Raw genomic sequence first — 25,652 nt, 5'->3', positions numbered from 1 at the left:
CTCTTCTGCAGCCTTGTAAAAGTTAGACTTCCGCTGTGGCCCTTGCGTAAATTACTGAACTCTGTAGTTTGTATACTTAGGTAGGTAGGCAGCTCTGCTCTCACTGCAGTCAACTGTGTGTGTGTGTTTGTGTGTGTGTGTGTGTGTGTGTGTGTGTGTGTGTGTGTGTGTGTGTGTGTGTGTGTGTGTGTGTGTGTGAGTGTGTGTGTGTGTGTGTGTGTGTGTGTCTATCTAGCCAGAATAGCATAAGTCTGTATCCCATGCATTGACAGAATTTTGACAGTTGCTCATGCCTACACATCCATTTCATGCAGGCCTCCCAACATCTTTTCTTCAACATCCACTGCTGATGTCATCACTATAAGTTGTTCTACAGCCTTGTAAAAGTCAGACTTGTGCCATGCCACTTGCATAAACTACTGAGTTCTGTAGTCTGTGTACTTAGATAGGTCGGTGTTCTGTTCTCACTGCAGTCAACTGGGGTGTGCATGTGTGTTTGTGCAATTGCTTGACATTACAGAGAGCCTTTTACACCAGCATGTGGGACACTGTTATTACCATATTCTCCTCACCAGATACTGCTAATGCCATCTGGTATGTGTTATCTGAGACACTCCAAGTCAGACTTGAGCTGTGGCTCTTGCCTTAAATACAAAGTTCAGTAGTCTGTGTACTTAGGTAGGGTTTCTTTTCTCACTGCAGTCAACTGGTGTGTTTGTGTGTGTGTGTGTATGTGGGACACTGTTATTACTATAGTCTCCTCACTAGACATTGCTGATGTCATCAACTATAATCTGATTTGTGGACATGCACTATTCCCACCAAGACAGAGTCAGAGACTTGCCTAGAGGCCAGGCAGAAGTCACCTCATCCTATTCAATACAGATTACAGTGACATGGCTTTCAGTCTATAAACATACATCATGGCATGGTTTGTAGGCCCTGTGTTTACTTGGTGAGAAACCCCTGTGGTCTTGCCAGCTACTGCATGTGTCTGATGAGGTACACTCAGAAGAGAGCATTATACTATTAGTGCTCTGAAGAGGTTTGAGTAGAATGCTATAATACAATCCTCAGCTCTGAATATGATGGCATGACTTATGATGTGCACAACATAGGAGTTCAATACCAGTGGTGGTCGAAATTCAGATCGTTATCTATGTGTGTTCCCAGGTCTTGCATCACTGGGTTTCAGCATAGCAGGACTGTTCTCAATGCTGTAATTAGCAGGGAATTCTACTTTGCAGAAGGAAAAGGAAAAGACACATTTCTGCATTTATTTGTAGATAGTGTGGCTTTGTCACCAATCATTTGTCTGTGTTAGTCACTCCTGTACTATATTATCATCATTGGTGGACTCAGTGATTGCAACCCAGTATGCAGGAATCAGCAAACATGGTAAGCCAAAAGCTGTATTCTTTAGCTGGAACAGTCAAGAAATAAATTACAAACAGTAAAGGCCCAAGCACAGATCCCTGGGGTGCACCAGTGGTGACAAGTCTACTGGTACAGGTTGATTCACCAACTTTCATCGTATGTGTTCTGTCTGTGAGTCAGTTCTTTAACCATCTAGTGATGTTAGGGTTTATTCCCAGCTGGGAGTGTTTCTCAATGATAAGTACATGGGGGATAGTGCCCAAACCCTAGGCCAGATCAAGATAGGCGGTATGCACTTTCTTACCTTCATCCAGGCATATCACAAAGAATCAGTGGGCTGTGACATCACAGATCGCCTATAGCGTGACTCAGCACATACACCTTCTTGACACAGTTGAATACACACTTCAATACACCCCCCACACAGACTATGTTCCTGTAGAAGGGTGTAAACCAACATGCATCCATCTGAGATGGTGGGGGACAGCACCTGATGCATGCATGTATAGACACATCCTGAATCTCCTTATCTATGAGGTAGACCAGCATGTCATCATGGACCTTTTCTAAATGGACACTAGTAATATCCTGGTTGTGTGCAAGAGATCTGTGTGAGTTGTTAATGCTATATCAGTGATCATGTCTGTTACATCTGTTAGATGTCTTCAAAGAGTTCATTGAGGGCATGCATGATGACAACGCTATCATTCTTTTGAACTTGTCAAGCCCAAGGTATTTGACACAAATCCACACTCAACACTGTCAGATGTGGCCATAAACACGTACAGCACCAAGTAGGGACATCACCTTATCACATATGTGGCATCTAAATATGTTGAAATGAGTGAAGTGACCTATATTTCAGGTCCAGTGATCAGGTCCGTGCATCAGGGCTGTCTGCTAGGCCCTTTCCTGTCCATTATTTAAGTCACAGACATCACAAATGACATACACATCATGTGTCCAAACAGCTGTTTGAAGGACTACAGATTGTGGGCAAGCATTGACTCCAGCTGTGATATTAGCATAATACAGATGATATCAACACACACCAAAGATTACTGTCACAGCCATGACAACACCTGCAATGAAACAAAAACATGGGGGGATTTGTTACATCAGGAAAACAATCACACAACACAAGGATAATGTACATGTCACACCCTATAATCAGACAAACAGGTATGTGACCTGTGTAGATGGTACATAGAAGGTCCACCAGCATGGGGCCACAGTGCTGACTACTCCCTTTTATGTAACACAGCTAGTGAGTATGTGAAGGACATCCACATCACAGGCCCTAATACCTCCATAGTTCACAGCCTTCATCATACCAATGACTGAGTACAATGCACCCTTCTTCATGTACCTCCCTATACATCTTCTAATGATGTGTAACTGAAGTTTACTACCTTTTCCACAGTGACTGTCATACATCTTATTGGCCATACCTAGGTATTCTGTTTGTGGCATAAACTTTACTGTCAGATGGTGCGGAACTCCCATCAAGTTATTACACCAGATATATGTGTAATACCTGTTCCAGTGATGCACACAGCACATACATAGCTGTTTGACACCACTGATGGCATGGGTAACATTCATGAGTGTGGATTTTGCCATATTTATATGCCATGTACACCAGTCAACTAGCCTGTATTGATCATAATGTCACATACAGGTATAGCAGTGTCCCTCTTAACACCTCCAGCAGATGTTATGGTGTCAGGACAGTATGTGTGCTTACACTCAGAGTGGGACATGTCATAATAGTTGGACAGGTGTGTTTGTGCATAATTATCTCTGATTACTCTAAATCACATGTTATGTCAGAAACATGAGATAACTGGTGGTATTATTCTGATATTGTCCATGATTGTGCATGCTATTTTTACTGTTGTCATGAGCCTTTACCTGTGTCCCATTTGCTGGAGACCTCTGCTAAGATTATACTCATATTCAGGCAAATCGGTTTGCACATCTTCACAATATGCACCCTACCACAATTGTATATAACATACCTGATAGATGTCCTCTGCATTGCTCATGTAAGGATGCTTATCTCACACAGACATCTTCCTCATTGTTATGTCACCTTGTGTGACAGTCACATAATACATTTTCACTGTGCAGTCCGTACTGTACCACAATGATATGTGATTGGTGTTGCTGCTACAATTGTCTTCCACTGACATGCTCTCATCTGCTGTACATTAGGTTGTTTCACCTGTCCTCTTTCCCTGTGTTCATTCCTACAATTCATCTGTGTGTCCCTATTCAATACACACACTTCCCCCAAGTGTTTATTTGTCATGACAGCCCATGCACCCTTACAGATCATTTACACAATTCCGGTACAGAATGCTTGGAATGGGATTCCACAATTCTCTTCACTGTATACACGGTCCTGTACTGTGTTTGGACCATATACATAATTATATGTTAATTCCTGGTAACCATTGTGGCATTCTGCACAATACTGCTAACCTACTGTGCTCTGAGGTAAACAGATTTGCTATCTGTGCTGCTTTATACAGTTTCCTGACTGGCAACACTGTTGCGAGTCATGGAACTGTGCTTATTTACATTTAAACATGTCATCATCCCCTTTGGGAAAAATTCAGTTCCCATGAATTACCACATTGATGGTAGTTCACTGAACACAGAAGATGTTATAAGAGATCTGGGAACACAGGTTGACAGCAACCGCTCTTTTGACCACCACATTACCACTGTGGTCAGAAAGTCTTTCTATGTGACACATCTCATTACTAAGGGTTTTGCATCCAGGAAGAAAGAGGTAATTTTCTCCCTCTACTCTTCCCTCATTAGGCCAATCATTGAGTACAATGCCCCATTTGGCATGTACCTCACTAGACACCTGCAACAACTGGAGAGGCCACAAAAGTACCTCACAAAGATGATCCTAGGCCTTAAACAGTTGTCCTATATGAACAGACTCAAAAAATTCCAACTATTCTGTCTCATATCACCTAGTTAGAGGTGATTTCTGCTTGACTTACAAAGCCATGTCTGACCCAGCTCTGTTAGAAATGCTACTTCTAAAGAAATCCCAATCCCTCCACACCACAAGCTCTACAGACCTTAACCTCATTACCACAATCAACAAAACATGCTGGAGGGACAGGTTCATAACTCAGAGAATGCCCATGCTATGGAATAGACTTCCCATACATGTCAAACAGAGCACCTCACTGGCCCTCTTCAAGAGAAATCTTGATGAGTGAATGGGAAATAGAAGATTCACCCTGGGGATCACTCCACTGGCTCTATTCGACAGAGGCACTGGGAACTAATGTCGGGTGGCACGATGTCAGGGTAATCCTGTGGGCTAGGCTTGTAAAGTCTCCAGGGCCATTAGCCTAGTACACACCTATGAACCTGAGGCTGCTCACCATGCATCACTGCTCATACATGTAAACTCTTATAGACTTCGCGCAAAGCCTTCATGGAGTTTACTGAATCCCAGGGATGTTCTTTACCAGAATTCATAGAATGAGACAGTACAAGAGCCTTTACATAAATAGTTTTTGAAGAAGAGAGTCAAACACTTCTACTACATATGAATAAGTCATGTGTATGCCTAAGCGTTGATCCAGTTTGGCACATGTTTTCTGTACTATACAAACCACAGCAAAGTTGTAGTTAACTCCATTCCTGGCTGGTATGTATTATTTATATGGCTGTGCAATGTAATAGATTGGGGGCATATTAGCAAGAAGGCCAGTCTCTGTATGCAGGCAATTTCTTCTGGAAAAGTGTAAAGATATAAAGTAAAATAAATTAAGAGGGCAACTCAAGAGAGAATAAACTTTGAACTAGCAAAAGTAGAGGATTTTGTTACATGATTTCTGTTTGAGAAATGAAAAAAGGCTATGAAAGGACATTTTTTGGGCAACAAGGGAAAACAAAATCTGTATAAATTATATTGAGAAAGTACAGTTGTGTAAGTAAGCTTAATATAACAGCGAATGTTTGAATGATCATTGCTGCAATAGCATGACAAGGATATAACACCCAGCCAGCATCCAAACTTTCAGGGCACCTTCCACATGCCCAAACTGTCAGGTAGCACATGCTGAGCTGACTAAAAGACAAGTTTGGGTGCAGAGCCCTTCAGAGCCCTGAAAAGACAATGCAAGGAATAATAAAAAATAAATGTCCAAATGCTGGCATAAAATCCATACAAAAAAAAAAAAGTGGGATGGAGGGAGGGAGTGGCTACTGCAGCTGTGATCAATCGAACATCTACTGTTATGGTAAGTTTACTTATACAACTATACTATGTTCATCATATTGATCACTGCTGCAATAGCCTTAGCTATATGGGTAGATTATCATAGCTAACTACATTTGGAAGGTAGAAGGAGATGGATCCAGGAGCCCTACAGAATGATCCTTGAAAAGCCTGATTTGGACCTAGAGAAGGAATCAAGCTTATAGTGCTTTGTAAACATATGTACAGAGGGTCAAACAGCAGCTTTTAGGATACTGCTAGAATCCAACCCTTTTTAAAAAGACAGATAAAGCCAAGGCCTTGATAAAGTGGGCTTTTATCCTTCCTGGAATATTTTTGTTATAGTAATTAAAACAAAATGGAATAGCCTTAGACAACCATTTGGAAATACTCTTTTTGATACAGGTTGTCCTTTTTTCTTACCTTCATAAGAAATGAACAACTGTTCCAAAGATCTGAAAGATTTAGTTCTGTTAAGATAGCACCTGAGGTGTCTGTAGATATTCAAGGTATGGAGTATCCTTTCCACACAATATTTAGGCTCAGGAAAGAAAAGGCGTAGAAAGATAGTTTAGCTTAAAGTAAACACCTGGTGTCAAAGTCATGGCCTCAAGCTAAATGCCAAAAAATGCATAGTCACCCGTTTGGAAAAACAAAACACCCACGAATTACCACATAGCTATCAGCCCCCTTAATACAGAAGAGGTAATAAAAGATCTGAGGACTCAGGTAGCTAGTAATCTCTCTTTTGACAATCATATTGCCAAAGTAGTTAGGAAATCCTTTTATGTGGCCCATCTAATTACTAAAGGGTTTGCATCTAGAAATAAAGAGGTTATAGTGCCCATCTACTCGTCACTCATTAGACCCATCATAGAGTACAATGCCCCATTTGGGATGTACCTCACAAGACACTTCCAACAGCTGGAAAGACCACAAAAGTACCTCACCAACAGGATTACTGGTCTCAAACATATGCCCTATGCAGCCCGACTGAAAAACCTCCGGCTGTACTCAGTGGCATATCGCTTACTAAGAGGTGATTTCTGCCTGACTTACAAAGCCATGTCCAACTCAGAATTGATGGACATGCTCCACCTAAAGAAATCCAAGTCACTGCGAGCCACACGCTCTAGTGAGCTAAACCTCGCCACAACAATAAATAGAACATGCTGGAGGGATAGATTCCTGTCACAGAGACTCCCCATGCTTTGGAACAAAATTCCAAATGACTTCAGGCAGAGCCCCTCACTAACACTCTTCAAGAGAAACCTTGACGAGTGGATGGGTAACAGAAAATACAGCCATGGGATCACTTCATTGGCTCTGCTTGACAGAGGATCAATTAATTAATCAATGGGGTGGAAAAAGCCAACACACTCTGGCTAGGCTTATAAATGCCCTTGGGCAGATAGCCTAGTACCTACCTATGAACCTAAGAACCTCAAATCAGTCTGGTTAGCAGGTTCAAATGGAACAACTGTTAGCTTATATAACACAAAGTTAAGATCCCAAGGAGGAGCCACCAGTTTCCTTAGAGGCTTCTTATGCAAAACCCCTTTCAAAAACATTTTGACAAGACTAGTGAAAGAGAAGGTTCCATGGGAGACATGCTGAAATGGCTGATAAACAAGAAACATCTTTATTAAATCATCACTTATGACATAGGCAATCATGCATTTATATAAATGAAAACAAATCACACCGATCCAATCCTAGTTGCAAGCATTTTACATCACAAACTATACTGACACATTCCCAGCAGCAAACATTATACATCACGTATAATCTATCCAATCATTTTTGTTCAAACATTACATATCTCATTTAAATCCTGCCTTCTTTTAAACCTCATTCCTCCCCTGTACATATTGTTCTCACAATTCCCATTTTTTCTATGTAGTTTGCTCCTGCCTTTTTCAAAAGATCTCAGTTCCAGTTGATTTATCTCTGTTACTATAGTCACTACTTCTAGTATAGTTGGTTTAGATTTTGATTTCCATTTTCTAGTAATTACAAGCCGATTGGTGTCTGATGATTCCCAATTTTTGCATGAAATTCCGACCCTAACTAGTATGTTTAAGGAGAGGGGACATCCACAATCCCTGGTGGATGAGCTGTCTAGGTATGTTTGTGAGATTCGACCATCCAGATAACATCCCATTTTGGGATCTGGTGATGGCAGTAGTGCTAGCCTTGATTCGATGCCTCTTACGTCAGAAGAGAATGGTAATGACTATTTTCAGGCTTTGGTATTGCCATATAGTAGAGGGATAAACTCCCTTCAGGATGCCATAAAAAGTCACTGGAGCACAGTTTTTGGTAGCCTAGGGCTCTAGGATAAGCTTGGGTCTACTCCCAGATCTGTTTATAAAAACAATTGGAATCTTAAAAACATTTTTGAATGGAGTGGCAGGAATTCCGATAAATTAATGAGGAACTGGGGTATGAATAAATGTTGTTCGTGTAGGCAATGTAGGCTCATCTTGGAAGGTAACAGTTGTCAAGTGCCTGGCTATCCAAATTTGAATACTGTCAAATGCAGATATGACTGTAACACAAAGGGGGTGGTTTATATTGCCTTTTGTTCCTCCTGCCCTTTACATAGGAAAGACCATTGGTGCTCTGAAGTCTCCTATTTACCAACATACCTATGCCATAAAAAGATGTTACCAGTGCAATGCCCTTTGTCGACATAGCCCAGGATGTAATGATTTAAAAAAAATTTCCTTTACAGTACTTAAAATAGTGGATGTTATACCTAGGGGTGGTGATTAGGAAAATTTTTTAGAAAAAAAGAGAAGTTTTTTAGCAAATTTTATTGAATGCCACCAGTTTGCCTGGCATCAACGATGTGATTTCATTGAAATTTGTTTTAAAGATCAGCGCATCTTGCATTTCTTAAATATATCATGATTATTTAATCACTTAAGTTTTATTTTTAACTAAGATGTATTTTAATTTACAGCTTTATTTGTTATACTACTGATTGTTTTTGTGAAAGTGATTGTTTAGTATATATTTCTTTGATGTATGATTTTTGGCACTAATTTTAAATGCTATATAAGGGGACTTAGTTTTTTTTTAACCAGTTTCTGATGAAATTCAATTGTGATGAATGAAAGTGCTTAGACTTCTGGTTTTAAAGTATTAAATGGTTTGGATTTACTCTTGCAGCGTTATTTTTGTACTTTTGGATTTTTAGTATTGCTGCTTATGCAAATTTGTCAGAAGAGCTGACAATTACCTTTAAACCCCTGACTGATCTAATTGCTTTATTTTGTTATGAAAGGGGAGTGTTAAGTTCTCCTCCCCTCTGCAATAAAAACAGTAGAAAAACAGTTCCACAGCTTTCTGTCTTTTTCTGTATCAGCTGTTGTTTTCCTGACATTAGCAGGATTAAGTGCCCACCTAAGATTAACAGCAGTACCTGACAGGGTAAACTACAGATTTAACTGTGCGTAAGATATGTGATGCAGATGGAGACGAATTTCTCTGCAAAGTATGTGAGAAGTTGAGCTTAAAAAAAAAGTAGGTGGGCTTTCCCTTCCTTTGACTCCAATGCAAGGAAATAAAAGCAAGGTTTCTGGACTAGTACCTGGAGAAAAGAAACCTAAAGACTGAGTTAAATTGTAGGTGAGGTAGGAGTTTTCCTTTACTAAAGATGGGGTTATTTTGTGATCGCTAACCCACCAGATACGCAGTAGCAAGCCCCGCCCAAACCCCGCCTGACACACAGCATCGCGACCTCGTCTCTCAACCTCCCACCTACTTACTGATTCTAAATGCTTGGCTGCATGAATATTCATACCGGTCCAAAGCCGGAAAATATCACAGTTGCGAACTATACATAAGTGTAAATGACAAATACCATTTTTACTCATATTTAACCGAAGGGTGGGTTACTGATTCTAAAAAGTAGCCAAAGTGGGTTACTGATCCACAAAGTAAATCTCACAGTTATGAATTATCCATACTATTAAATCCAAAGTACCCCCTCACCCTCAAAATATGCTTTTGGTAAGCCAGAAGCGTTATAGGACTAAAGCTTTACATCAGACAACTGTCAGTAATATTTCAAACCGATAACGGATGTGAAGTCTGAAACTAAAATGCCTGCTATAATTTTCTACATCTAATCTGAAATGACTTGCCACTAATTTCCAACGTCTAAACATTCTGCAAAAACAGTACAGTGGAGATATATGAAACCGCAGCCTTACCTTCCAAGCTTTTTAGCAGCAAAACATTACTTGGAAAACAGTTGTGAAACACAGTTTAGCTATAAACCAATAACCGAGTTAACAGTGCTTAATAAGTACTGTACTGGTGTGTCCAGCCACAATGAAATGTTGCTTAATAAGTACTGTACTGTACTGCTGTGTCCAGCCACTATGAAAAGTTGCTTTCCATACTGTGCACTTTAAATATTGACAAATAACAAACTGATTAGTGTTAATTTTTAGTATGATTCTGTACAATTAATGCATTGTTTGTCTGCTTACTGAAGAGACTACACAAGTGTCTGATCCTGCAGGGAACAAAAGATAGCTATTTACTCAAAAAACATGGAAGTCTCACCTTCTGAACTCAAATGAACCCAAGCTAGACAGCTATTTTTGATAAGTTATTATTTTATGTTGTGTTGTGTTTTTCTTCAACAGACATTGCTTATTTTGCTTGCATTAATGAAATATCAAGTTGCTGTGAAACGAATCCAACACACAATTTGGTTGCTTTGGCCATTTGATTATTCATTCATGAAATTTCAAGTTATGCTGTGAAACAGAAGCAACACACATTTTAATTTTTTTTGTCCATTTCATTATAGTGCTAATATTAAATATTACATTTTGTTATTAAGTTTTATTATTACGATACCGAATTGTTCTGCTTTAAGGAATTGTTTCTGGCAAAGGAAACGTGCAAAAAAAAACAGCATATTGTAATGACTGGAGTCCATTTTTTCAAGGATTCTATGATTATAATTCTTATTATTATAACAAATTGTTCTGCTGTAAGGAGGTGTTTCTGGCAGGAAACTTGTAAAACATCAGCATGTTGTAATACTTAGGGGCCTTTTTTATGGATTCTATTATTGTAATTCTTATTATTACAAAAAAACTGTTCTGCTGTAAGGAGCTGTTTCTGGCAAAGAAAGCTTGCCAAAAAGTACAGATTAAATGTGTTGCAGCTCTGAATGCTACAGTACAATGTAAACTGCTGTGCAATGTAATGTTTGCATGTTGTCACGGGCAAATCTGCATTTCGTGCCAATCATGGCATATTTGCATATTGAAACTCCAGCCCCCACCTAGTCAGTCACGATGGCCATGCCCACTCCCGTTTGAACCGAAGGGTGGGTTTTTTATCCTCATAACCAAAGATGGTTCTTGTTTAAAAAGAAAGACTCTATCTTGTTTTAGAGACATGGAGAAGATAAGGATGACTACTGAGCTAGATTCGTATTATAGTGGTCATTTGCATTACCTTATTTTAACAGGTGGTGTAATTGATCACACTGAAGAGTGAAGATCATATTTCATACAAAATTCTGATTACCACATTTATAGAAGAAACAAGAAGTATTTATTCAAATAGCCAGGTTGATATAATGGTAAAGTGTCTTTGAAGGCATCTGTGTCAAAGTCGGAATAATAAATCCGTTTCACTATACCTGAATGAAGATTAGTTAAAAGTTGAGAAATGAGGTCAGCAGAAAAACCCTCTCCCTTTTCTTTTTTTTTAAACAAGAAACATTTTTATTAAATTATCATGTATAACATAGGCCATTTTACATTTATATAAATGACAATAAACCATAACAACGCAATCTCAGTTGCAAACATTATACATTCCAAACCATGCGACACAACTGTAGCTGCAAACATTATACATCATTTTTAATATATCCAGTCATTTTTAGTCAGCCATTACATAGTTCATTCAAATCCTGCCTTCTTTTAAATCTCATTCCTCCTCTGCATGCATTGATCCTACAGTTCCTATTTTCCCTATGTGATTTGCCCCTACCTTTTTCTAAAGATCCCAGTTCTAGTTGTTTTAACTCTGTTACTATTTTCACTACTTCTAGTATAGTTGGTTTAGATTTTGATTTCCATTTTCTGGTAACTGCTTTTTTGGCAGCCATCATAATTAGACTCAGCAATGCTTTACTATGTCTAGACAATTCAGAATTTGTATCATAGCTCAAAAAAATAATTTCCCTAGTAAAGACCAACCATGCCAGTTGGCTAACAAGGATCTCATGAAATGCAGGGACAAATCATGGAAAATCTAGCAAAAAAACAAAAAACATCTGACCTTACTCGATACAAACAGCTCAGAAACCAGGTTAAGCGCTTAGTACTACAAAACAAAAAAGAACACTATCTAACATTACAAAATCAACACAAGCAAAACCCAAATAAATTCTGGACCTCTCTCAACTCTTTATTAAACCCAGGCTCTAGTAATAATCATTGCCCAGAGCCAAATAAAACACCCATTGAAATTGCTGCAACCTTCAGCTCCTGTTTCATAGATACTATAGCCAGTTTAACCGCTACCTTTCCCAAGACCAACTTGTCCACCACAGACCTCTCCACAGCTAACACCAGTACACCCCCTATTCCCAGTTTTACTCTGTCACTTATACCCACCTCGACTATTACAAAATTGCTTCTAAAACTCAAACCATGCACAAATGCACCTGACAATATACCTGCCAAATACCTACATATCTCAGCCAACTCAATCGCTTACCCTATCAGCATACTTCTCAACAGATCTATCCAAGAATCCTATGTGGCCATCATCTGGAAAAAAAAACTTATATCCTCCATCTACACGAGGGGGGCCCAACATAGACACCACCAACTTTTGCTATACTATCATCCATCTCTAAGATTCTGGAAATATGTATTCATTCTCATCTTCTTCACCATCTGACTCACAACTACATCCTCTCCCTCACCCAACACGGATTTAGGCCAGGACATAGTATCACTACTGCCCTCATATCCTTCATGGACACTGTCAACCGAGCCTGTGATGCTGGTAAAATCGTATCTTCACTATTTCTTGATATTTCTAAAGCTTTTGATACTATATCCCCCTCTCTCCTTCTAAGAAAATTCTCTAACATAGGTACCTCACCTCAGACTCTAAACTGGTTCACTAATTACCTCACTAACAGGCAACAATCATCTAAATGGCAGAACTCTTACTCCCTTTTCCTAAACACCACTACTGGTGTTCCTCAAGGCACCATTTTAGCCCCACTCCTGTTTAGCATATTTATCAATAACTTCCACATTGCACTCTCTCAAGGCTCAGTCATCCAGTACACAGATGACTCCACTATCATCTGCACTGCAAACAACATCTCAGAACTACACCAACTCATCCAAAATGCCCTCGCCTCCCCTAAAATTTGGACATCTAATAATCATCTTGCCCTGAATCCCAACAAAACCAAACTAGTAATCTTTGCCCCCAAAAATTTCACACCCCTACATAAACAGATCTTCACCATTCAGTCCCTAAATGGTGCCATCGACAGTGTACCTAGCACAAAACTCCTAGGTGTCAACATAGACGAAAACCTCTCATTTGACCTGCACATCCAGTCCAATGTCAAAAAGACACTTCAAAAGCTTGGCACTCTCTACTGACACAAATACCTACTCAGTGGATCACCTAGACTCTCCCTTGCCTCTTCTTTTCTATTACCCTCTCTTTTATACAGTGCCCTCCTTCCTCACCAATATTCAGTCCTCTCTAAAGTCCAAGCTAGACTCATGCTACAACAAAATTGCTAAGTTTGTAACTAATGCCTTCTACTCATCCCACCACTGCTGGTCATTATGCAACCTAAAATGGCTTGAACTTCCCAACTATCTCACCTATATCCAACTAACTAGAGCTCACAGACTCATTCATAATCCATCCATGTGCCCTGCTCTATCTTCTGTACTTACTTTATACCATCCTAACAGACCACTCTGATCCAACAACCAACTGCTTGTAAATGTAGAAAAACCCAACCTTTCGGCTGGCCAGATGCTTTACTCCTTTACCATTGCAAAACTTTGGAACTTCCACCCCCCAACACTTAGATCCACCCGCTCAGTAACACTCTTCAAGACATCTCTGAAATAACACCTTTCCTCATCTTGGCTGTGCACATGTGCTAACAGCACATATCATATAACCTAACTTCAACCATTACAACTATTCTCATCCCCACTCCACTTCTCTGGCATCCTCCTTTCGCATCCACCTGTCTTTTTACTTACTACGCCTCTCCATCCTGTCCACTTCCCTCTTCTACTAACCCTCATTGTCCTACCATTGATCCCTCCTGTGTACTTCATTCTCTTCCTAACCCTTATAGACCTACCATTGAACCAGGCGAGACATTCAGGTACTCTCGCAGCCTACCTTAATATCATACCACCACTTATATCTGCAACAATATCCACCGACTTTGCTGATTCCTGCAATAGGACTCATATAGCCTATCGCTAAGCTATTACACCTCCTAAACATGTGAAAAGTTTAAGTACCTAGTCTCTAACTAAGTCCTATATCTGCTTTGCACCCACTGCATGAAGTGTCCTATATATAAATTTTGCTAGCTGAAAACTACTCATATGAAATGTTCTCATGTATATACTCTGTATTGCTTTTATAATATCTTTGATTTGAGAATGATTACTTATGTATTGTTTTTTTCACCAATTGTATAAGCTGCCAATAATATGTACTAAATGTCTTTATTAATATAAATTCTGTATTGTATGTGAAATATCTTTATATATGGAGCTTTTCTCCCCAGGACTCCACTGAAAATGGCACAATAATTCCCTTTCCCAATCCGCCATTCCTGTATGAATATACTAAAACACTACAGGACCATGAACCTTATATAATGGTGACCTTAGACGTGGTGAGCCTATTTACGGTGATACCAAATCACTCTGGTATATTGAGGGTGCAGAATTACCTGAGGAATAGGTCGGATTTAGATAATGCAACTATAGATCTCCTTATTTTATTTTTGGAGATTGTTTTATTTAACAACCTTTTTTTGTTTGAGGAGAACATTTTTGTACAGAAGGATGGCGTAGCTATGGGCACTGCGTGTGCCAATAGCTACGTCAACATTGTTATGGCGGATTGGGAAAGGGAATTATTGTTCCCTCTAGATAGTTTTCAGAATAATGTCGGCTTCTACAGGAGATTTGTAGATGACCTTTTCCTTATTTGGAAAGGGGATGTAATGACCCTGTTAGATTTTGTTGAGGTTATGAATGGGCTCACTAGTTACCTCAAATTCACTGTTTGTCATTCAGCAACAAACATATCTTTTTTGGATGTTGGAATTATAAGACTGGAATGTGGACTTTTGAACACCACAATATATAGGAAACCATGTTATAAGAACACATTGTTACATCGAAGTATGCATCCGAGGTATGTCTTTGACAATGTTATAAAAGGGCAGTTGATGAGAGCATCCAGGCTCAATCCCACAGACATAGGTTTTACAAGAGAGATAGCTGAATTGAAACGTAGACTAATAGATAGGTCTTATAATGAATTTGATATAGACAAAGTGGTGGTTGAGGTTGGTGGACTCAGAGATACCAGGGCACGTCCCTATTTTTCTGAGTGGAATGAACCTGAACCTAACCCCCCAGCTGCAATGTCGGACAGCATGAGGATGACATTATTTTTTACGAGAGATGTTGTGAATGTTAAGGATATAATAGGAAAACATTGGGATACACTACTCTTGGATGAAGTAGTAGGAGGGGTTGTGGGACCTACACCTGCATTTGTATATAAGAACAAACCTAATCTGAAGAGCATGTTATGCCATCATTAAGCCTTTCACAGAGTGGCCATTTTGGTAATGGTAAAGTTAATACTGTCCCCTGTTATAACTGTAACCAGTGTCAACACATTGATGTTAGTTTGAGTTTCATACATCCTGTGTCTGGAGCTGAGTATTTGTTTAATACCAACACCAGTTGTACAAGTTGCAATGTAGTATATATTGCAAGGTGCATTTCCTGTACTGCTTTCTACATTGGGAAAACTTGCAGACAGTTGAGGGAGCGCATCAGGGATCATGTTTACCATACACGGATAGGTTCTGACAACAATGCCATTGCTAAGCATGTTAAGATCTCTGGGGCTGAACATTATTTTAGTTTTTCTGTTATCCAACACATACATCCGAGTATTAGAGGAGGAGATGTAGATAATTATCTGCAAGAGGGTGAGCTTCGCTGGATTATCCGCTGTAGAGCGGATAAGCCACCAGGTTTAAATGACAAAATACAAATTCACCCTATTTTGAAAAAGAGAAGGCTGATGAAACCTAAAGTTAGCTGATTTTTGTATTAATATGTAATATATTTAGTGATTTTAGCTTATATATTGTTGTATGACGAACGACATTATGATTGTTTGCCATTTTTTATATTTTTTATATTTATGTACTATGAGACTTAGATTTAGAATCCCTGTAGAAGTTTTAGAACTTTTTAAGTAGGGTTTTTTGTTGTTTGAAGGTGTGTCCCTGCTTCTGCTTTTAATTGATTAATTGAGTATGTTAATATCCTGTTAGGGTGGGGTTGATGTTATACTATATTAAGATTCCACTGACTATGGAGGATGTAAAGTTTGACAAAGCCTTGGGTGAAAGCGCTCACTTCCTATGAATAAAGATTCTGTTTTATGGTGATGTGGAGTTGGATTATTCTTAGATGAACGTATTCTCTATCACTACCTGAGGACGTGCTTTTGAGGAGATTACAGCTGTCTGTTCCTGTATGTGCTGTGGACATTTATATATATATATATATATATATATATATATATATATATATATATATATATATATATACTTGTTTCCTGCCTTTCTAAGCTAGTATAGTCCAGTTTTCAGGTTAGTGCTGAATTCAGGGCTGTGTTACAAATCTCTGTGTTTGCCAATACCTTACTTGGATAGAAGAAAGTTCTCTGTTCACCTGTGAGAGAGGGGAGCTTTGAGCAGCCTGTCTGTCCCTGGAGGAGTGGTTTCAGCCCAGAAATTAATAGTTTATTGGCCATTTTGGGCTAATTTATGTCTCTTTCATTTCCCTGCTATAAATACCGTATTTGCCCGGTTTTGCGCGCCGGGTAGCTAGGGTAAAATTATTCGCGGCTCCACAAAGTCTCCTCTTCAATTTTTCCCTTGGAACTAGACAAACTTTCAACTTAAGCACTCAAGCCACTCATTTCTCAGCCCGGCACTTACTCAAAACTTATAGCAAGCACTTATAAACCCTAGCACTAGACCCTCCTGTACTGTACAGAAGTCGACCTTACCAGCCATCCAGTAAAACAGTTCACTGTATCTATCCAGGCATGCCAAAGGGCAGTTTCAGGTATACTCTTCAGTCCAACTGGTGAATCTGGGCATTTTGAGGCAATGTTACAACTGTCTCATGTACACAGACAACCCCCTCCTCCTACCACCAAACACTAATACATGCGAGAGATGCAATTATACAGCCAAACTGGAGGCTAAGCTCTCTCAACCCAAGACTGGATCAGACAGTCAAGAGGAGAAGGGAAATACTTGCATCACACCACCAGTCTCACATAAACCCATTAAAGCAGCACTGGAAAAAAACACACATAAATACATGCAAACATACTCGGAGGCTCTAAATAAAAATCTGCAAAACCAACAGAACCTCCAAAGCAAACATCCAAGCAACCTCCACCCCCCACCCCCAACACAAACCATGAAACACATACTTCACAAAACCAGTGTGCCATGCAATCATAGCCCTTAAGGCAAAAATAACATGCCAAACATACTAGTAATAGGTGACTCTATAGTCAAGCACACTGACATCCCACTCACTAGGCTGAATAAGGAGAAGGTTACTGTTAGCTGCCTGTCGGGCGCCAGGATCTGCCACATAACACAACCACTCAGGTCACTACAGAACAAGTACAAATATGACTCTGTCATTGTCCATGTTGGTGTGAATGACCTGAGCCGTACCTCTCTGCACTACATGAAAAGAGACATGGAAGAGCTCTCTGATCATGTAGCCCAGGCCGGTATGACCCTGACCCTGAGAAGCATCCTGCCCTCACCAAGAATGATACCACGGTATAAAGAAAAAATTCTCAATTTCAACAACTGGCTAAGTTTCTGGTGTCATTCAAAGGGGATCCAGTGTCTGTCTGCCTGGGATGACATGCTCGACAAGCCACGCTGCTTCGCTAGAGATTGCTTGCACCTGTCACCCTTAGGCTTTCGAATACTGGCCAAGGCTCTTGCCACCCCCATAGTGCCTTTTTTAGGCAAGTCTCAAAAGACAAACCCACCACCATAAATAGCACAAGTAACAAAAAACTGAGGGTAATGCTACTCAATGCAGAAGTCTGAACCTCAAAATGCACGCACTCGAGGCACTCCTCTGTATGGAGTAAATCGGTATATGTGCAGTAACAGAAACCTGGTTTAAGGCTCCAGAGAGCACCCCAGCACTACTAGGCTACAACTCATACCATACATTTTGACCACAGAACCCAGACCGAAATGCAAAAGGCGGGGGCGTATCCATATTCATCAAGGATACCCACACCTCCAGGTTAATGGCACAGCACGATGCTTCAGAGATCATCCATGTGCAACTAACAATGGGCAAAACTGCAATTCAAATTGTAGCTTGCTACAGATCACCCACCATGTCCCAGGACCCTCATTCCGCATTTCTGGAAACACTGGGAAACATAAAGGTCATACCAAACAACCAAATATTGGGTGATTTCAATTACCCAAACATTAACTGGGAGAACTACTCAAATACTAACTCCCTTGCCCAGCATTTCCTAGAATTTATAAACTCAAATGCCCTGGTTCAACTGGTCAACACTCCCACTAGAGGTGACAACATATTGGACCTGGTCATCACCAACATGGGTGACCGGTGTTCCACACCGGAGGTCAACCCCTCGCTGGTTAGATCTGACCATAAACAAATCACTTTGGATATCCACATTCTGCCCCCACCCCCGGACAAGAAAACCACTGTGAAAAACTTTTCAAAAGCAAACTTCACGTTACGTAAGACCGAGGTGGAAAGTTTCAAAGCCCCCATGCTGAAAGATAACACTATCCAAGCTGCAAAATCCTTTACTAATGCATTCTATATGCACCTACAAGAATGCATGGATCATGCCATCCCAAGCAAAACCAAGACTCACTCCTCCAAGAAAAGGAAACCAGTCTGGTGGACTCCTGCCATAAACAAGCTATACAACAGAAGGAGGAAACTAGTACAGAAAAGAGTAAAATCACAAGAAGGGAAGACATCCCTGATCAGTATCAGCAAGAAACTGCGATCCCTCATAAAATCATCCAAGGCGAGCTTTGAAAGAAAAATTGCCAAGGACTCCAAAGATAAGCACAGGGCATTCTTTAGCTATGTCAAGAATCTAAATGGCAATGCTCAAATCTGCTCAGAGTTAGTGCAGAATGGCACAAAATACACTGAACCAACTGATATCACCAACATCCTGGCAGACAGGTTCAGCACAAACTTCACCCCCCTCTCACCCCCAAGAGGGCCCATAACCATACCAGAAGAATGTAGAGTCCCTGAAATCACAGACACTTAGGTTAAAACAGCCCTCTCCAAAGCCAAAAACACAGCATCAATGGGACCAGACGGTGTCCCAGGCTGTGTCCTACACGAGCTCAAAGACGAACTAACCCCTCACCTAAACACACTGTTCAAACTCAGCCTCTCCACAGGCTACGTACCCATAGAGTGGCACACAGCAGTGGTTATTCCACTCCACAAAGGTGGAGCCACAACATACCCTGGGAACTATCGCCCTATAAGCCTGACTAGCTTGGTCTGCAAGGCTATGGAGCGCATCATCATGGAACTCATTAACAGAGACATTGGGAACCTCAAAACACTGGACCCTACCCAGTTTAGCTTTGTTAAGGGCAGATCATGCCTCCTAAACCTGATGGACTTTTTTGAGACAGTTACCAAGGCTATAGATGAGGGAAAGGTGATACACACAGCCTACCTAGACCTCGCAAAGGCCTTCAACACCATTCCCCATTCTGGTATTATAGACAAGCTCACCAGCCTGAACATAAATCCCTATGTCACAAGATGGGTTGCCAACTGGCTCATGGACAGAACCCACATGGTGAGAGTTGCAGGAGCTAGGTCTGACTCTAAATCAGTCACAAGTGGAGTTCCCCAGGGCTCAGTCCTAGGACCCCTCCTGTTCGGCATATACTTCTCAGAGGTACATGCAAGCATAGGAGGACTATGGCTGACCAAGTTCGCAAACAGCTGCAAACTAGGGGCTATAATTGACTCTCCGGCTGACATAGGCATCCTCCAAAAGGGTCTCACTGAGATGGATACCTGGTGTCAAAATCATGGCCTCGAGCTAAATGCCAAAAAGTGCATAGTCATCCCCTTTGGAAAAAGCAAAGTACCCACAAACTACCACAAAGGTGGAAGTCACCTAAATACGGAAGACGTAATATGGGATCTGGGGACCCAAGTAGATAGTAATCTCACCTTTGATAATCATATTGCCAAAGTGGTTAGAAAATCCTTCTATGTGGCCCACCTAATCACAAAAGGGTTTGCATCCAGGTCAAAAGATGTCATTGTGCCCCTCTACTCATCACTCATCAGACCCATCATAGAGTATAATGCCTCATTTGGGATGTACCTTACAAGATACCTGCAACAGCTGGAAAGACCACAGAAGTACCTCACCAAGAGGATCACTGGCCTCAAACAGATGCCCTATGCAGCTCGACTGAAGAAATTACAGCTGTACTCTGTTGCATACTGCCTACTCAGAGGTGATCTCTGCCTGACATACAAGGCCATGTCCAACCCAGAATTGATGGACATGCTCCACCTAAAGAAACCCTTATCAACGCGAGCCACACACTCTAGGGATCTAAACCTCACCACAACAATAAATAGGGCATGCTGGAGGGATAGATTCCTGTCCCAGAGACTTCCCATGCTCTGGAACAAGATTCCAATCTACATTAGGCAGAGCTCCTCGCTAATCCTCTTCAAGAGAAACCTTGATGAGTGGATGGGAAACAGAAAGTTTACCCCAGGGATCACTTCAGTGGCTCTGCTGGACAGAGGCACAGGGAACTAATCTAAGGGGGAGGCGAAAGCCAACACATTCTGGCTAGGCTTATAAATGCCTTCGGGCAGATAGCCCAGTACCTACCTATGAACCTATATACAGATGTACTAAATTAAAACAGCAATAGGAGCTGCAATACCCCTCTCCCCCAACCCTAATGTTCAGTATTGTGTCTGGTATTCCCTCAGAATTTTGCTCTGACCCTAGTTAATGTGATTATCTGAAAAAAACAGTTGAAATTTTGATTTGCTAAGTACTGCAATTATGTGCTTCTTATTTATAACACTGGAAAGGCACGTTATTGTAAATCTTCTTGCTAAAATAAATTTCATAGCAGGACTCGGTGTGTTAATTCAAGTGATAAACTACCACTTCCATTGCCAAAGTACGCCAGACTGGTTGTGTACAGGGAAAGATCTGAAATCTTCTAGATTTTGTTGCATATTTGAGAGACATACATATACTCCCCCTCCCATTTTTTTGTGAATTGCTCAATCTGTCTTCCCAGTCTTTCCTAACCTCCTCTGACTGATTTGTGTAGTTATCATGAAATATTGTATATGCTCTTCTAATTATTCCTTTTTTAATGGCAACTTCTATTCTAGATTCTACTAAAACCTCTACCACTGCTGGTCTTTTGTTTCGGACTCCCTATTTCTTTCTCTTTGCCTATACTCTGATATCAGTCCTTGATATGGAAGGTAATCTTTAGCCTGCAGTCAAAATAAGTTCTTGGCATCTTCCCATTCTGTTACCTTTCCCTCTCTAATGATTTACTCCCAGTACCTCTGTTTTCATGGTTTAGCCAAAGGTATTGAGTCTCCTAAGAAAATGTACAAGAGTTGCTCTGTCCTTTTTTAAACACACCTGTTCAAGACAGTGATGATTAATTAGAAAGTTTGTAAGATACATTTCACAAGTGATAGTCTATGCACAGTGAGTGTATCAATCATTTTGTTAGTCTGCTGTGATATGTGTTGATTTTATACATGCTACACTAGGTATAGCTTATTGAATATAGTGAGGTCCTCCATGATCATGGTACTTAGTATAGCTTATTGAATATAGTGAGGTCCTCCGTGATAATGTACAGAAAGTTACTTTATTTTTAATGTAAAGGGATGTTGCATGTAACACATGAGCATATCTTTAAATGAGTGCTAATCCAACTGGATACATTATATCATGTGACTTTGGCTACTGGGTGGTTCAGTAATAGGTCTTGAAGAGTAAAGCATCATATCTTATAGGTTCATAGGTAGGTACTAGGCTATCGGCCATAGGGCCCATATAAGCCTAGCCAAAAAATGTACCCTGGCTTTTGCCACCCAAGAAAATTATTTTCCTGTGCCCCTGTCGAGCAGAGCCACAGAAGTGATCCCCGGGGTGAATTTCCCATTTCCCATCCAATCATCAAGATTTTTCTTGAAGAGTGCTAATGAGGAGCTCTGTTTGACATAGATAGGTAGTCTGTTCCAGAGTATGGTAAGTCTCTGGGACAGGAATCTATCCCTCCAGCATGTTCTGTTTATTGTGGTGACAAGGTTTAGGTCCCTAGGGGATGTAGCTCGGAGGGATTGGGATTTCTTTAAGTGGAGCATGTCCAACAGCTCTGGGTTTGACATAGCTCTGTATGTTAGGCAGAGATCGCCCCTGAGTAGGCGATATGCGATGGAGTAAAGCTGTAGTTTTTTGAGACGGTCTGCATAGGGCATCTGTCTGAGGCCAGTAATCCTCTTTGTGAGATATTTCTGTGGTCTTTCCAGTTGTTGTAGATGTCTTGTGAGGTACATACCAAAAGGGGCGTTGTACTCTATAATGGGTCTAATGAGTGATGAGTAGAGGGGAACAATGACCTCTTTTTTTCTGGATGAGAATCCTTTTGTGATGAGATGAGCCACGTAGAAGGATTTCCTGACCACTGTGGTGATGTGATTATCAAAGGAGAGACTACTGTCCACCTGTGTTCCAAGGTCTCATCACATTTTCGGCATTAAGTAGACTACCAGCTATGTGGTAGTTCATGGGTACAGAGTTTTTACCAAAGGGGATGACAATACACTTTTTGGCATTGAGCTTCAGGCCATGGCTTTGACACCAGGTATCTGTCTCAGTGAGGCCCTTTTGTAGTTTGTCCACATCGTTAGGAGTTTCAATTATGGCTCCTAGTTTGCAGTCATCTGCAAACTTTGTTAGCCAAAGACCTTCTGTGTTGGCCTGCACTTCAGAGAAGTAGATACCAAACAGGAGAGAACCCAGGACTGAACTCTGTGGTACTCCACTTGTCACTGGTCTGATGCCGGATTTGGAATCCGCTACTTTCACAGTGTGGGTTCTGTCCGTGAGCCAGTTGGCAACCCATCTTGTGACATAGGGATTTATACCTAGTTTAGTGTGCTTATCTATAATTCCAGAGTGGGGGGTGGTGTTGAAAGCCCTGGCGAGATCTAGATAAGATGTGTGAACCATTTTACCCTCATCTATGGCTTTGGTGACTGCTTCAAAGAAGTCAATTAGGTTTAGGAGACATGATCTGCCTTTTACAAATCCAAACTGGGTAGGGTCCAGAGTTTGGAGATTACCAATGTCTTTGTTTATGAGTTCCACGATGATATGTTCCATGGCCTTGCAGACCAGGCTTGTCAGGCTAATGGGGCAGTAGTTCCCGGGGTCCGTAGTGGATCCCCCTTTGTGGAGTGGGATAACCATCGCGGTGCGCCATTCAATGGGTACAAAGCCTGAGGTGAGGCTATGATTGAACATGGTACTTAGGTAGGGTGCCAGTTCATTCTGTAGTTCATGTAGAATGCAGCCTGGGATATTGTCAGGTCCCATGGATGCTGTTCTTGGCTTTGGAGAGTGTGGTTTTTACCTGTGCAGCCGTGATTATAGGAACTTTGCATTCTTCCGGTATAGAGATGGGCCCTCTAGGGGGTGAGAGGGGGGTAAAGTTAGCACTAAACCTATCTGCTAGGATGTTGGCAATATCAGTTGGTTCTGTATATTTAGTGCCATTGTGCTGTAACTCAGAGCAGATCTGAGTGTTCCCATTTAGATTCTTGACATAGCTATAGAATGCTTTGTGGTTGTCTTTAGAGTCAGTGGCAATTTTGTTTTTGTAACTAGCTTTGGAGGATTTTATGAGGTATCTCAGCTTCTTACTGAGGTTGACCAGGGAGTTCCTCCAGTCATGGGATTTTACTCTTTTTTTGCAACAGTTTCTTTCTTCTGTTGTAGAGTTTGTTTATGGCAGAGGACCACCAGATTGGCTTCCTTTTTTGGAGGATAACATCTTGGTTCTATTAGGGATAGCATGATCCATGCACTTGTGTAAGTGCTTATAAAGTGCATTTGTGTAGGATTCGGCAGTCATACCTCTATTGTCCATCTGCATGGGTGTCATGAAGTTTGCCACTTCTGTCTTAAGAAGTGTGAAGTTGGCTTTGGAGAAGTTTTTACGATGGTTTCCCTAATTGGGGCTGGGGGTGGGATGTGGATGTCTAGGCTGATTAGCTTGTGGTTGGATCTGACCAACAAGGAATTGACCTCTGGTGTGGAACACCGGTTTCCCATGTTGGTAATGACCAGGTCTAGGATATTGCTGCCCCTGGTGGGGGTGTGAATAGGTTGATCCAAGGTGTTGGAATTTATGAATTCTAGAAAACGTTGAGCAAAAGAGTTGGTACATGAGTAATTTTCCCAGTTAATGGTGGGGTCGTTGAAATCGCCCATTATTAGGGTGTTGGGTTGTACCCTAATACTTTCCAGTGTATCAAGAAATGAGGAGTGTGAATCCTGGGGCATGGTGGGGGGTCTGTAGCAAGCTACAATTTGGATTGCGGCCTTGCCCAGAGTTAGTTGCACTTGGATAATTTCGGATGCATTATGCTGTGCAACAAGCCTGGAGGTGTGGATATCCTTAATGAATATGGACACGCCTCCGCCTTTAGTGCTTCTTTCTGGGTTAGGTGGCTGAAAGGTGTGGTATGAATTGAAGCCTGGTTATGCAGGGGTGCTTTCTGGAGCTTTGAACCAGGTCTCTGTCACTGCACAGATGTCAATGTTCTCCATTTTAAGGAGTGCCTCGAGTGAGTGCATTTTGAGGTTTAGACTTCTAGCATTGAGTAGCATTACCCTCAGATTTTGCTTGCTTGTACCTGTTACGGTGGTGAATTTGTCATTTGACCCTTGCCTAAAAAAGGCACCATAGGGGTGGCAAGAGCCTTAGCCAGTATCCGGAATCCTAAGGGCGACAGGTGCAGGACATCTCTGGCAAAGCATCGTGGACTGTCGATCATGTCGTCCCAGGCAGACAAATACTGGATCCCCTTAGAATGACACCAGAAGCTTAGCCAATTGTTGAAGTCAATAATTTTCTCCTTCATTCTGGGTGATGGCAGGATGCTATTCAGGGTTAGGGTCATACCTGCCTGGGATACAAGATAGGAGAGCTCCTCCGTGTCTCTTTTCATGTAGTCCAGGGAGGTACGTCTCAGGTCATTCACACCAACATGGACAATGACAGTGTCATATTTGTACTTATTGTGGAGTGACCTGAGTGCATGTGTTATGTGGCGGATCCTGGCACCTGACAGGCAGCAGACAGTAACTTTCTCCTTGTTTAGTCTAGTGAGTGGAACATCAGTGTGCCTAACTATAGAGTCACCTATGGCTAGAGTGTTGGGTACGTTGTTATGCCTTATGGGCTGTGGTTGAGTGGCACACTGAGATTGTGGGCTATGTGTCATTTGGGTTGTGTTGGGGGGTGGAGTTTGCGTTTATGCTTTGG

This window comes from Protopterus annectens, chromosome 7.part0, assembly GCF_019279795.1.
Source record: "Protopterus annectens isolate FY-2018-M chromosome 7.part0, PAN1.0, whole genome shotgun sequence".
NCBI lineage: Eukaryota > Metazoa > Chordata > Ceratodontiformes > Protopteridae > Protopterus > Protopterus annectens.
Note: the sequence above shows the minus strand (reverse complement) of the source record.